Genomic DNA, 11,724 nt, shown 5'->3' on the forward strand with positions numbered 1-11,724 from the left:
TGGACCAATAAATAACATCAAGATAAGTGAAAAAAAGATTGACGTTCTCAAAGACTTAATTTTGTTCCCCTATCTCTCATGGAAGCAGCAATCAAGAAATCAAATGATGTATTGCATTACCCAAATCTGCTGCACAAGACCTCTTTAAAGTGTCAAAGAGCAAAGATGTCAGTTTAAGGGCTAACGTGCACCTGGTCCAAACCAGGATATTTTCAATAGCCTCATATGCATGTGAAAGTTGGACAATGAATAAAGAAGACAGTAGAAGAATTGATGCGTTTGAGCTATGGAGTTGAAGGGAATGTTGAAAGTACCATGGACTGCCAAATAACAAACAAATCTCTTTTAAGAAGTACAGGCTGAATGCTCCTTAGAAACCAGGATGTCCAGACTTCTTCTCTCATACTTTGAACATATTATCAGGGGGGGCTAGTCCCTGGAGAAGAAAGAACATCATTCTTGGTAAAGTGGAGTGTTAGAGACAAAGAGGAACACATCCAACATGCTGGATTGGTACAAAGACAGAAGCAATGGGATGTGTATTTGGTGTAGTACCCTGCAGTGCTTTTGTTCTGTTGTGCATAAGGTTGCTATGAGTCAGCACTGACTCAAGAACACCTAACAACAATAACAACAAATTGATATTCTACTTTCAGCCAAGATCCATCTGACGTCAGCAATGATATCTGTAGTTCCACATCCAGTTCTGAATCCAGCTTGAATTTCTGGCAGTTCCCTATTGATACACTGTTGCTGCAGTTTTTGAGTTATCTTTAGCAAAATTTTACTTGCAGGTGATATTAATGATATTGTTCCATGCTTTCCACATTCCACTGGGTTACCTGTTTGGAGTGAGCTCAAATATGGATTTCTTCCAACCAGGTAGGTGTCTTCCAAATTTTTTTGGCATAGATGAATGAGCACTTTTTGAAAGATTTCATTTGTATTTCATGGATTATTGAGCAATGTTTGTTGCCAATGCCTTCCGTGGAACTTAGACTTATTCCTTCAATACCATTAGTTCCTGATCATATGCTATTCTTGAAATAGTTGAATTGTTATAAGTGTCGAATGCATTGAATCTGTTCTTGAGATGGTTTCTAAATTCAGGTGGGATATGCCCAAGGTTATATTTTGGCTTTCGTGGTCTTGTTTTAATTTTCTTCAGTTTCAGCCTGAACTTGCCTATGAGCAATTGATGGTCTGCTCCATTATCTGCCACGGGCCTAGTTTTGGCTGATGATACAGAGTTTTTCCATCGTCTTGTCTCAGAGATGCATTTAACTTGATTCTTGAGCATTCCATCCGGTTAGGTCCATGTGTGTAATCACCTTTTATATAGTTTTAAAAAGGTATTTATAATGAATAAGTCATTGATCTTGCAAAAGTCTATCATGTGACCGCTAGTAGCATGTCTGTCACCAAGACTATATTTTCCAATTACTGATCTTTCCTCTTTTTTGCAAACATCACATTCCAATCCCCAGTAGTTGCAATAGATCTTGATTGCATGTTCGATCAATTTCAGACAGAAGAAATTGGTAGAATTCTTCAAATTCATCATCACCTATTTTAATGGTTGATGTGTAAATTTGAATAACAGTGGTATTAATTGATTTTCCTTGTAAGCATATGTATGTTATCCTATCACATACAGTGTTGTACTTCAAGACAGATCTTGAAATGTTCTTTTTGATGGTGAATGCTACATCATTCCTCTTTAATTTATCTTTCCTGGCATAGTAAACCATTTGATTGTCAGATTCAAAATGGCCAATACTAGTCCATTTCAGCTCACATTTCACTCACAGTTGTAAGTGCTACTGAGCCAATTCCAATTCCTAGTAATCGTGTATAGGGTTTCCAAGGAACAGTTAGTGAGTTTGAACTGCCAACCTTGAGGTTACCAGCCTAATGCTTATCCTCCAATACCACATCAGGACTACAACAATGCCTAGGATATCAATCTTTATGCATTCAATTTCATTTTTGACAACTTCTGAGTTTTCTAAATTCATACTTCATGTGTGCCATGTTTCAGTATTAATGACATTTGCAGCCGTTTTTCTTCATTTTGAGTTGTGACCCATCAGCAAATGAGAGTCTTGAAAGGTTTTATCCATTCATGTCATCACGGTCAATTCTACTTAGAGGAGGCAACTCTTGCCCAGTCATATTTTGAGTGTCTTCCAATCTGAGAGACTCATATATTTGACAATATTCTGGTGCTATTCATAATGTTTTCATCTTCCAGCTGTATCTGACGATGTCTGTTGCTAATCATGAAGTTTTCTATAGCTAAGCATTCAGAAATAGTCTGTCTCTCCTTCTTCCTAGTCTGTCTTGTCTGGAAGCTCTGCTGAAACCTGTCCACCAGGGGTGATACTGCTGGTATTTAAAATGCCAGTGCTATACCTTCCAGCATCATAGCAACACACAAGCCACCACAAACTGACAGACAAATGGTGGTGCATCAGCCTAACAGAACAAAACCTTTTCCCAATCCCTGGGTCTGGATATGGTGCTATTTTATGTTTTGCACAAAGAAATGGATGTGTGGTATTTGGAAATACCTCATGACTTCCCTGTCTGGAGCCTGAGTGAGCCTCTCCCTCATGAAAGTAGGGGCCTATGTGAAGAGACCAAACTGATATTTCTTCCCAAAGCATTAAGACAATGGCTTTGAAGATTTTTTTTTCCTTTCCCTTTTGAGGCAGGGCATTTCAATAAGAAAACTGAGTAGGATAAAGGAATGCTGTGTGCATGGTAAGGGAGACAGAGCTGAAAGAATCAATCAGTGGTAAGAAGACAGACTGTCAATTTTGGTTACGTACAATATATTGTATCAGTGAACTCTGATAGCTTAGTATGTACTTTAGTAGAATGGTTCTTTCTTCCCATGCATGTCATGGCTCAATTTCCAGGCTTTAGCACTGCCAGCCTTTTGCTCGGATGCCTCTCTGAGTCTCACTTTTGGTTCTTATAGCTTGGTGCACTCCTGGTGACACTGCTGAGAAATGGTTAACTGGAACTAACTTCAAGCAACTAATTCCTCAGATATCTTTTAAAGTATCAAATGAAATACTAAAAATAAATAATGTAGTGCTTTGTGGACAGAATTGTAGTGGGAAGTACAAATGGCTCAGACAGAATTTCTTCCAAGATTCAAAAAAGAAGGTAAACCAGTTGAATAAAATGTACATGTGCACTGTTTTCAAGGCTCTACAAAGTACAGACCATGAAGTACCTTATGAGCTACTTTAAGTTATTCAGTGAACCTGGCATAGAACTACTTACTCGCCCAAACCTGTAGGCCCAGCCCTCAGCAAAACTATGTCTTTCGGGGAGTTTGTTTCTATGTTTTGGATCTTCATCAATCCTCTGGTTTCTGTATCCCTTTCTCTTCCTTATGGATCTCCATCATTCCTTACTCTTAACATCTTGCAAATAATAACAACAACCAAATCCAAACCTGTTGCTGTTAAGTCGATTATGACTCACAGTGACCCTACAGGGCAGAACAGAACTCCTTATAGGGTTTCCAAGGCTGTAAATCTTCACAGAAGCAGACTGCCTCATTTTTCTCCAGTGAAATGGCTGGGGTGGGGGAGGTTAAACCACCAACCTTTTGGTTAACAACTGAGTGCTTAACCACTTTGCCACCAGGGATCCTTCAAATAATAATAGTTAAGGTGTGTTACATACTTAATATGTGCCATCCAAGGTACCAGCATACTGAGCACTTGAAGGGAGCTATTTCACAAATTCTGAGACTCTGCTATATGCCAATAATGTTCTGGATGCTAGAAAGAGCAGTGAACAAATAGCAAAAATTCCTGCCCTCACGGAATTTCCATTACAATGGGAGAGAAAGACAATTTACAAAGTAAAATGCACTATGCAGAGATGATGCTAAATGTTGTGTAGAAAACCAGGAAGGGTGCAAGATAATGCTGGTGAGGGTTAAGTGGAGAGAGGGGCTACTTTCAGTAGGGTTGCCAGGAAAGTCGCCCTGAAAACAGAGCCTCATCATATCACTGTAAGAGAGGTAATTTGGTTATCCTCATTTTCACAGAAGGAACAACTGAAGCTTAGATTATACAAATTTTTCTTCAGTTCTTGTGTACATGTGTTTGCATATCATGTGTGCGCGTCCACCTCTCCTAGTTTGTTCTGTTAACGTAACGTTGCTGTGAGACTGGGTCCACAACAACCACCGCATCTCTCCCGAGTATTTACATGAAACTTTTCTTACTCACAATAAAATGCAAGGCAATTGTATCCACTTAAGAAATTTTAAACACTGAGGGATGTACAGAAGTTCTGAAGGCAAGAGAGAGACTGCATTTCTTGGGGTTGGTCCCATCACGATATCTTAGTTAGCTGGTCCTGCTTACCTGTTCTCTGTTGTGACCGACAATAAATTTCTGCATGATGCCAGGCAGAGGTGTTAGGCTAAGGGATAGACTATAACTTCTCCCCATTTTAGCTTCTTTATCATGAGTCAAATCAGGACAGTCTGTACTGAGAGTCCCCATGCACTGGATGGCTTGTCTGTCAGGGTTATGCCATTCAGAGAGATGGAGGACCCATTGTCCCCAGAAGACATGACATAGATGTGCAGGAAACAGGAACACACAGATGGCACCGCTCTAAAGTGTTGTCAGTGTTATGAGTGTTATGGTCAAGAGCTACCCATGCCTAAGCAGTCAGCTTCTTCTCCAGGCCAAAGTTAATTAATTCTTTTCTAGGAATTTCTCAGCCCTGGGTTTTCCCTGTTGCTTTTTAGTGTCTCATCCTGAGTTGGCTCTGTTTGCCCTCTAGACTTGCCTAAAGACTCTTCTTTTGATCCATGAATAACTTCTTTTCTACCGTAGTAAGCTGAGTCACAGCTGAAGTCACTCTGCACTAGCTTGGGCCAGTTGGCCCTGTGGCTGAGAGGAAGCAGTGCCCTGCCAGATGCCCACGCCTTTAGACAGAGCCACTTCTGAGAAGCTCTCAGTGTGGAAATGCATCATTTACCAGGTGGGCTGAAGAGACGGGTGGGAGAGTGTGACACTTTGCCTGGTCTTGCCTTATTTGAGGGGAGTCATGCTTGAGCATTCCTTTGAGGGAAAAGAAGATGAGGTCATTCATAAGTTTTCCTCACTTGAGAGTCAGAGAATGAGATCATACCCGGGTTTGTTTTCTTTGGAACAAAAGAGAGTGAGATCATGCTGAGTTTCCCTTATGTTTCTGGTCCAGGAGGGGGGATACCATGCCCAGGTTTGTCTTGATTAAAAGGCTAGTGAGGTCTGGAAATCCTTCTGCCTCTGAACTCCTCATCTCTATGGAAAGGTTACTTGAAGGAGCAAAACCTTCCAGGATGATGTTGGGGGGATGTTCTACTCAGGTTACCAGTGTTGTGCTATGACTTTCACAGAACCTGGGCACTTTTGCCTTCATGGTCCATACTAAAAAAAAAAAAATAATAATAATATATATATATAATTGTACTTTATAATTTTTTATGTGTGTCTTACAATTTTTAATGTGTTAGCATAATGATGAATCTGGACTCATTATTAAAAGCCACTGTATTGATTTCAATTTATGGTAACCCATGTTATATCAGAGTAGAACTGTGCTCTCCATAAAGTTTTTGATGGCTAATTTTTTGGAAGTAGGTCTCCAGGCCTTTCTTCTGAGGTACCTCTCTAAGTGGAATGGAACCTATAAACTTTCATTTAAGAGCCGCATAGGAGTGGTAGAGGACAGTCCCAGCCTAATCAAGAGCCAGAGCATAAGACAGAGTACTGGTCCTTCAGGTCTGTGGAGTGAGTAGAGCTGACTGCCTTTGGGATGGAGGCTTTTCTTTGGAGTAGGGTGTGGCCAGGCACTTAATGGTGTGGGCAGCTGTGTTTGCTAAACCTTGGAACTAGAGCTAAGTGCCTTAGGGTTAGCTAAAGCTTTTAACAGAATGAAGTGCCCTTTGGGCATCAGGAGTACTAAATGAACTTTGTAAAATATGGTCTGAGGAGAGCAGAGGCCAGGCCAAAAGGCCTTGAGAGAGTCCTGCCTGTAGGCAGAGAGAAGGGGCTGTCCTAACAAAGAACTATGTCATAACATTTCTAATTATGAATTGTAACCTGTTAACTTCCTTAATAAATCCCATATTCATGAGTATGGTTTATGAATTTTGTGTGGTCTTTGCAACAAATTCTGGAACTCAGCAGAGATGTAGAGAGTGCCATGGGAGGGCTGACTGGTGTCAGAAAAGCTAAGAAGGTTGGAGGGTGGAGGAACCTGATTCCTGTCTCATAGGAATTGACCTTGGGCTGATCTGATGTTTGATTCTCCTACCCCTTGTGACATAGACGAGGCCAGAAGCCACCCCTACGTCTTTTTACCCACCTCTGATTTTAAAAGGAATTTAAGTGATAGGACTCTATAGGATTAACACTGGACTGGTAACCAAAGGTTAGCTGTTCAAACCCACCAGTTGCTTCTCGGAAACCCCGTACAGGGTCACTGTGAGTTGGAATGGATTCAACAGCACTTAACAACAATAATGGCTGTATGGTGGATAATTTGGCCCTGGGGTCACAGGACAGTCACAGCTCTCTGTCCTTTCAGAAAGCAATCTGGGACTGGAGAGAGAGCATAGAAGGCAACCCCAGTTCAGCTGCCCTTACTCTGACCTGTCTGAGGTGCTCTGCCAGGGATTAGATATAAAGAACTGCAGAGAACTGCAGCCTTCCGTCTGGGGCTAAAACAGAAGGCGCTGTGCTTGAGGGAAAAACAGCATGGCCCATCAAAGACTTACTTAAGAGAGCTATTCAAAGTAAGTTCCCTTAGGCTAATGAGTCATTAAAAAGCAAATACTGGTCATTGGGGTACTGTTTGAAAGTCATTGTCACAGGTGATAATGTCCAGGAAATAATACAAGGTGGGTTGGTCACATAAATTATTCACATTCATTCATTCATCCAACTTTATTTATTGAACATCAACTATATGCTAAGCACTAGACCTTGGGGTTACAGATAAGATCTAGTTCTCAGAGAATTTATATGAATGTTATATACTGTATAGTTTAATTCCCTGTGGTGTCTACTTGTAGCCACAGATAAGTTAGGAAAGGGAGAGCCTTCTAACTTATCGCTGTTGTTGCTGTTAAGTGCTGTTAGTTAAGAGTTGGTTCCAACTTATAGCAACCCTGTAAAGGAGCTCTGGTAGCGTAGTGGTTACACAATGGGCTGCGAACTGCAAGGTCAGCAATTCAAAACTACCAGCTGTTCTGCCAGAGAAAGATGAGGCTTTCTGCTCCCGTAAAGATGTACAGCCTTGGAAACCCTGTACAGGATTTGAGTTGGAACTGACTCCATGGTACATAATCACCACCACCATAGGGTTTCTAAGGAACAGTTGGTGGGTTGAACTGCTGACCTTGCAGTCCATTGCTTAGTGCCAAACCAGGACTTAACAACCTGCCAGCAATCTGACATACATAATGTCATTTGATGCTCATAACAATCCTATGAAATGTTACTTGTTTCATAGATAAAGAAAATAAGAGAAATATGTGCGTGTTCACAGCTCACAAGTGGGCTTGAAAGCATTCTTGCTGATTCTCAAGCCTATGATTTTCCCATCTCTCTAGTTTGCATCACAAACCCACTGCCTTTCAATAGTTTCTGATTCACAGTGCCACTGTTGGGCAGAGTAGAACTGCCTCTTAGGGTTTCTGAGGTTGTAAATCTTTACAGAAGGAGCTCTGGTGACGTAGTGGTTACGAATTGGGCTGCAAACCACAAGGTCAGTAGTTCGAAACTACCAGCTGCTCCATGGGAGAAAGATGAGGCTTTCTGTTCCCGTAAAGGTTACAGCCTTGGAAACCCTGTACAGGGTCACTATGAGTTGGAATCGACTCCACGGCACATAACCACAACAACAAATCTTTACAGAAGGAGACTGTCTTATCTTTTTCATAGTAGGTGAGTTTGAACTGTTGAACTTTTAGCTAACAGCCCTATGCTTACTCCACTGTGCCACCAGAGCTCCTCTAGTTTGCCTTAGTAGTCAACATTTATTTTAAACAGAAATTTGATTGACTGAGTCTTACCAGAGTGCATTTACTGTGTAGAATGGAGTATACACCCCTTTTCATAAGGATGTGAGTAGATAACCTCAAGAAAAATCTGAGTTCAGAAAGTATCAGTAAAGAGTCTATGTTGGGGATATAAGGAGTGCAGAAACTTCTCAGTCCTTGTGTTCATTTCCTAGTGCTACTGTAATAGAAATATCACAAGCTGGTGTCTTTAAAGGATAGACATTTTTTTCTCACAGTTCTAATGGATAAATGTTCAAATTGGACTCTTAGTAGTATCAATTCCTTCCTTGTTGGCAGTTCTGGCTATTTCTTGGTTCTTGGCAACCCTCACATGGTGTGTCTCTGTCTATAATCTGCTCTTTTATAGCTTGGAAGTAATTAGATTTAGATTAACAGATCATAGAAAAGCCTATTTCCACACAGAATTATAGTGGTTAGGATTCCAACACATACTTTTCAGGACACAATTTAATCCACAACAAACCATGTGGACTGTAGTGTGTAAAAGTGAGTAGAGTAGGACCCTGATAATCTGGTTACACTTCCATAATCAGGTATAGCTATAAGGAGTACCTAAATTTAGGGAGACATGCATTTTCACATACAGAGTGAAACTACTAAGTACTGATAGGACTTACAGATTATGAAGCAGCTTTGTGGTAGCATGATTTTGAGTGCTAAATTTAGTGTGATTAGCCCACCAAGATAAAGACAGTGATTGGGTAGCTATGCTGCAGAGCCATTGGGCTGCTAACTGCAAGGTCAAAAGTTCAAATTCACCAGCTGCTCCCCAGAAGAAAGATGAGGATTTCTGCTCTCATAGAGATTTACTGCTACAGAAACCATATGCAGGGATGCTGTGAATTGGAACTGTGAGAAATGTTGTTGATACCAACAAATGCTCAGCTAATCCAATCTGTACTCATTTTAAAAAGAGTGAGGTTTTCTTTATTTGATTTTGCAAAATCTGGCATCCAGCCCAGTATTCAGGCAGACACCCTGCATAGCCGGCCCACAAACAGTTTTATTCCCTTGTCTTGAAAAAGCCCCTCCTCCAGTTCCCCTTTTACTGGGTATTGTGGGTTCCTGGTGTGGAACTGTGGGTTAATGTGCCAGACTGCAAAGCCATTTGAACTGCAAGGTTGGCAGTTCAAGCTCACCAGCTGCTCCTCAGAAACCCTATACAGGGCCGCTATGGGTGTGAACTGACTCCACGACACTTAACAACAACGTGGAGTTTTACAATCTACCCCAAAGGTTCCATTTTCCCTCCCCACAGTTCCACATGGTCTTAATGATTGTATTCTTATTTAAAGTTCCTAGTCCTAGAACAGCTTTCTTTGACCCCTTCCCCCAATTCATCCTGCTTACGCAACCCTGGGTGTGAATCAACAACCTATGTCTGGTCTAGCAATCTCATGAACCCTTTATTCCTGAAGATGGACCATCTTGAGAATTTCTCACAAAACCAACTTGATGGCACACAACCACCACCACCACCCAGGAGAGCATGTATTATGGCTTGAACTGTATCTTTCACAAAGATCTATTGAAATCCTGGTTCCTATACCTGCTAATGGAGTCCTGGTGTGGATCTGTGGGTTAATGTGCTAGACTGCAAAGTCAGTTTGAACCACAAGGTCCGTGGTTCAAGCTCACCAGCCATTCCTTGGAAACCCTATACAGGGTCACTACAGATCAGAAACCACTCGGTGGAACTAACAAGAACAACATACCTGTTAATGGAGTCCTGATGTGGTGCTGTGAGTTAATGCACTAGACTACAAGGTCGGTTTGAACTGCAGGGTCAGTAGTTCAAGCCCACTAGCAACTCCTCAGAAATTCTATACAGGGTCACAATGGGTTGGAACCGACTCGATGACACCTAAAAACAGCAACATACCTGTTTATGGAGTCTTGATGTGGCACTGTGGGTTAATGCATCGGACTGCAATGTCAATTTGAACCAAAAGGTCAGTGGTTCAGTCTCATCAGCTGCTCCATGGAAACCCTATACAGGGTCGCAATGAGTCTGAACTGACTTGGCACTTAACTACAATGTCTGTTAATGGAGTGTGGTGCTGCAGGATAATGCACTGGATTGAAAGGTCGGTTTAAATTGCAAGGTCAGTGGTTCAAACTCACTAGGCACTTCTGAGAAACCCAGACAGGGTCACTATGGGTCAAAACCAACACAGTGGCACTTACCAACACAATAATATGCCTGTTAATAGACTGCACTGAACTACTAACCTAAAAGTTATGTTTTAAACTCACTCAGTGGTTCCATGGAAGAAAGGCCTGGCAATCTTTTTCCATAAAGAGTACAGCTGAGAAAAGCCTATGGAGCAATTCTACTCTGTAATACACTGGCAACAGGGTTTGTGTGTATGTGGTATACCTGTAAATATGATCTTGTTTGGAAATGGGGTTTTTATTATTTCCATTAGATCATACCCTAGTAGCTGTTATTGTTAAGTGCTGTCTAGTCAGTTCCAACACAGCGACCTGGTATAGAGTTTCTGAGGAGTAGCTGGTAAGCTTGAGCTGCCAGCCTCAAGGTTCAAACCAACTTTGCATTCCAGTGCCTTAACCCACAGTGCCACACCAAGACTCCATACCCTAGGTGGTAAATTGAATCATTTCTGAATTACACACAAAAAAGCATAGACAAAAGGCTACACATGGAGGAAGACAAATGCCATGTGAGGATTGATTACAAGACAATGAATGCCCAGGGCTACTGAGAAGTAAGGAATTAACAAGACCAAGACCCTGATTTGGACTTTAAGTTTCCAGAAGTGTGAGAAAATGAATTTCTGTTCTTTCAAGCTGCCCACTTGTGGTGTAGCTGTTATAGCACACTAGGTAAGTGAGACATAAGAGCTCTGCTGGACAGCAAAGTTCTGCTACCAGAAATCTCGTTTCGAACACACCTGGAGTCAAGATCCCGGGATGTGCAGGTCAGGAGTCTCAGACCAGGGGACTCTCCTTCATGTAGTTACGGGGATCATATGGTTCCAAAGCCAAGAGTCAGAAACCACGGCAACAGAGGCCTGGATACAGCCAAGAGAATGCCAGTCTGGAGTAAAAGCTGTTTGCTCTTGACTTGTTTTTACCATCTGCTAGGTGCAGCCAGAGTGCTCCTTGGAAGCCAAGATGACCAAACTTCGTCTCTCATACTTCGGACATATTGTCAGGAGGGACAAGTCGCTGGAGAAGGATATCATGTTTGGTAAGGTGGAGGGTCAAAGAAAAAGAAGAAGATCCCCAATGAGATGGATTGACGAAGTGGCAGGATCAGTGGACTCAAGTGTGGCAACAGTAGTGAGGTTGGCCCAGGATTAGGCAATGTTTCATTCTGTTGTGCATAAGGTCGCTATGAGTCGGTGCTAACTGGATGGCACCTAACAACAACAATAGGTGTATGTGTGTATAGTTGGAGCACAAGGAACTGGCTTTCAGGTATTCATAGGATCTAGTAAAGAAAACAAAAATCCTCACCACTAGACCAATAAACTGAGGATCTAGTAAAGAAAACAAAAATCCTCACCACTGGAACAATAAACAACATTCTTATCAATGGAGAAAAGATTGAAGTTGTCAAGGACTTCATTCTTCTTGGATCAACT

This window comes from Chrysochloris asiatica, unplaced genomic scaffold, assembly GCF_000296735.1.
Source record: "Chrysochloris asiatica unplaced genomic scaffold, ChrAsi1.0 scaffold00002, whole genome shotgun sequence".
NCBI classification, from domain to species: domain Eukaryota; kingdom Metazoa; phylum Chordata; class Mammalia; order Afrosoricida; family Chrysochloridae; genus Chrysochloris; species Chrysochloris asiatica.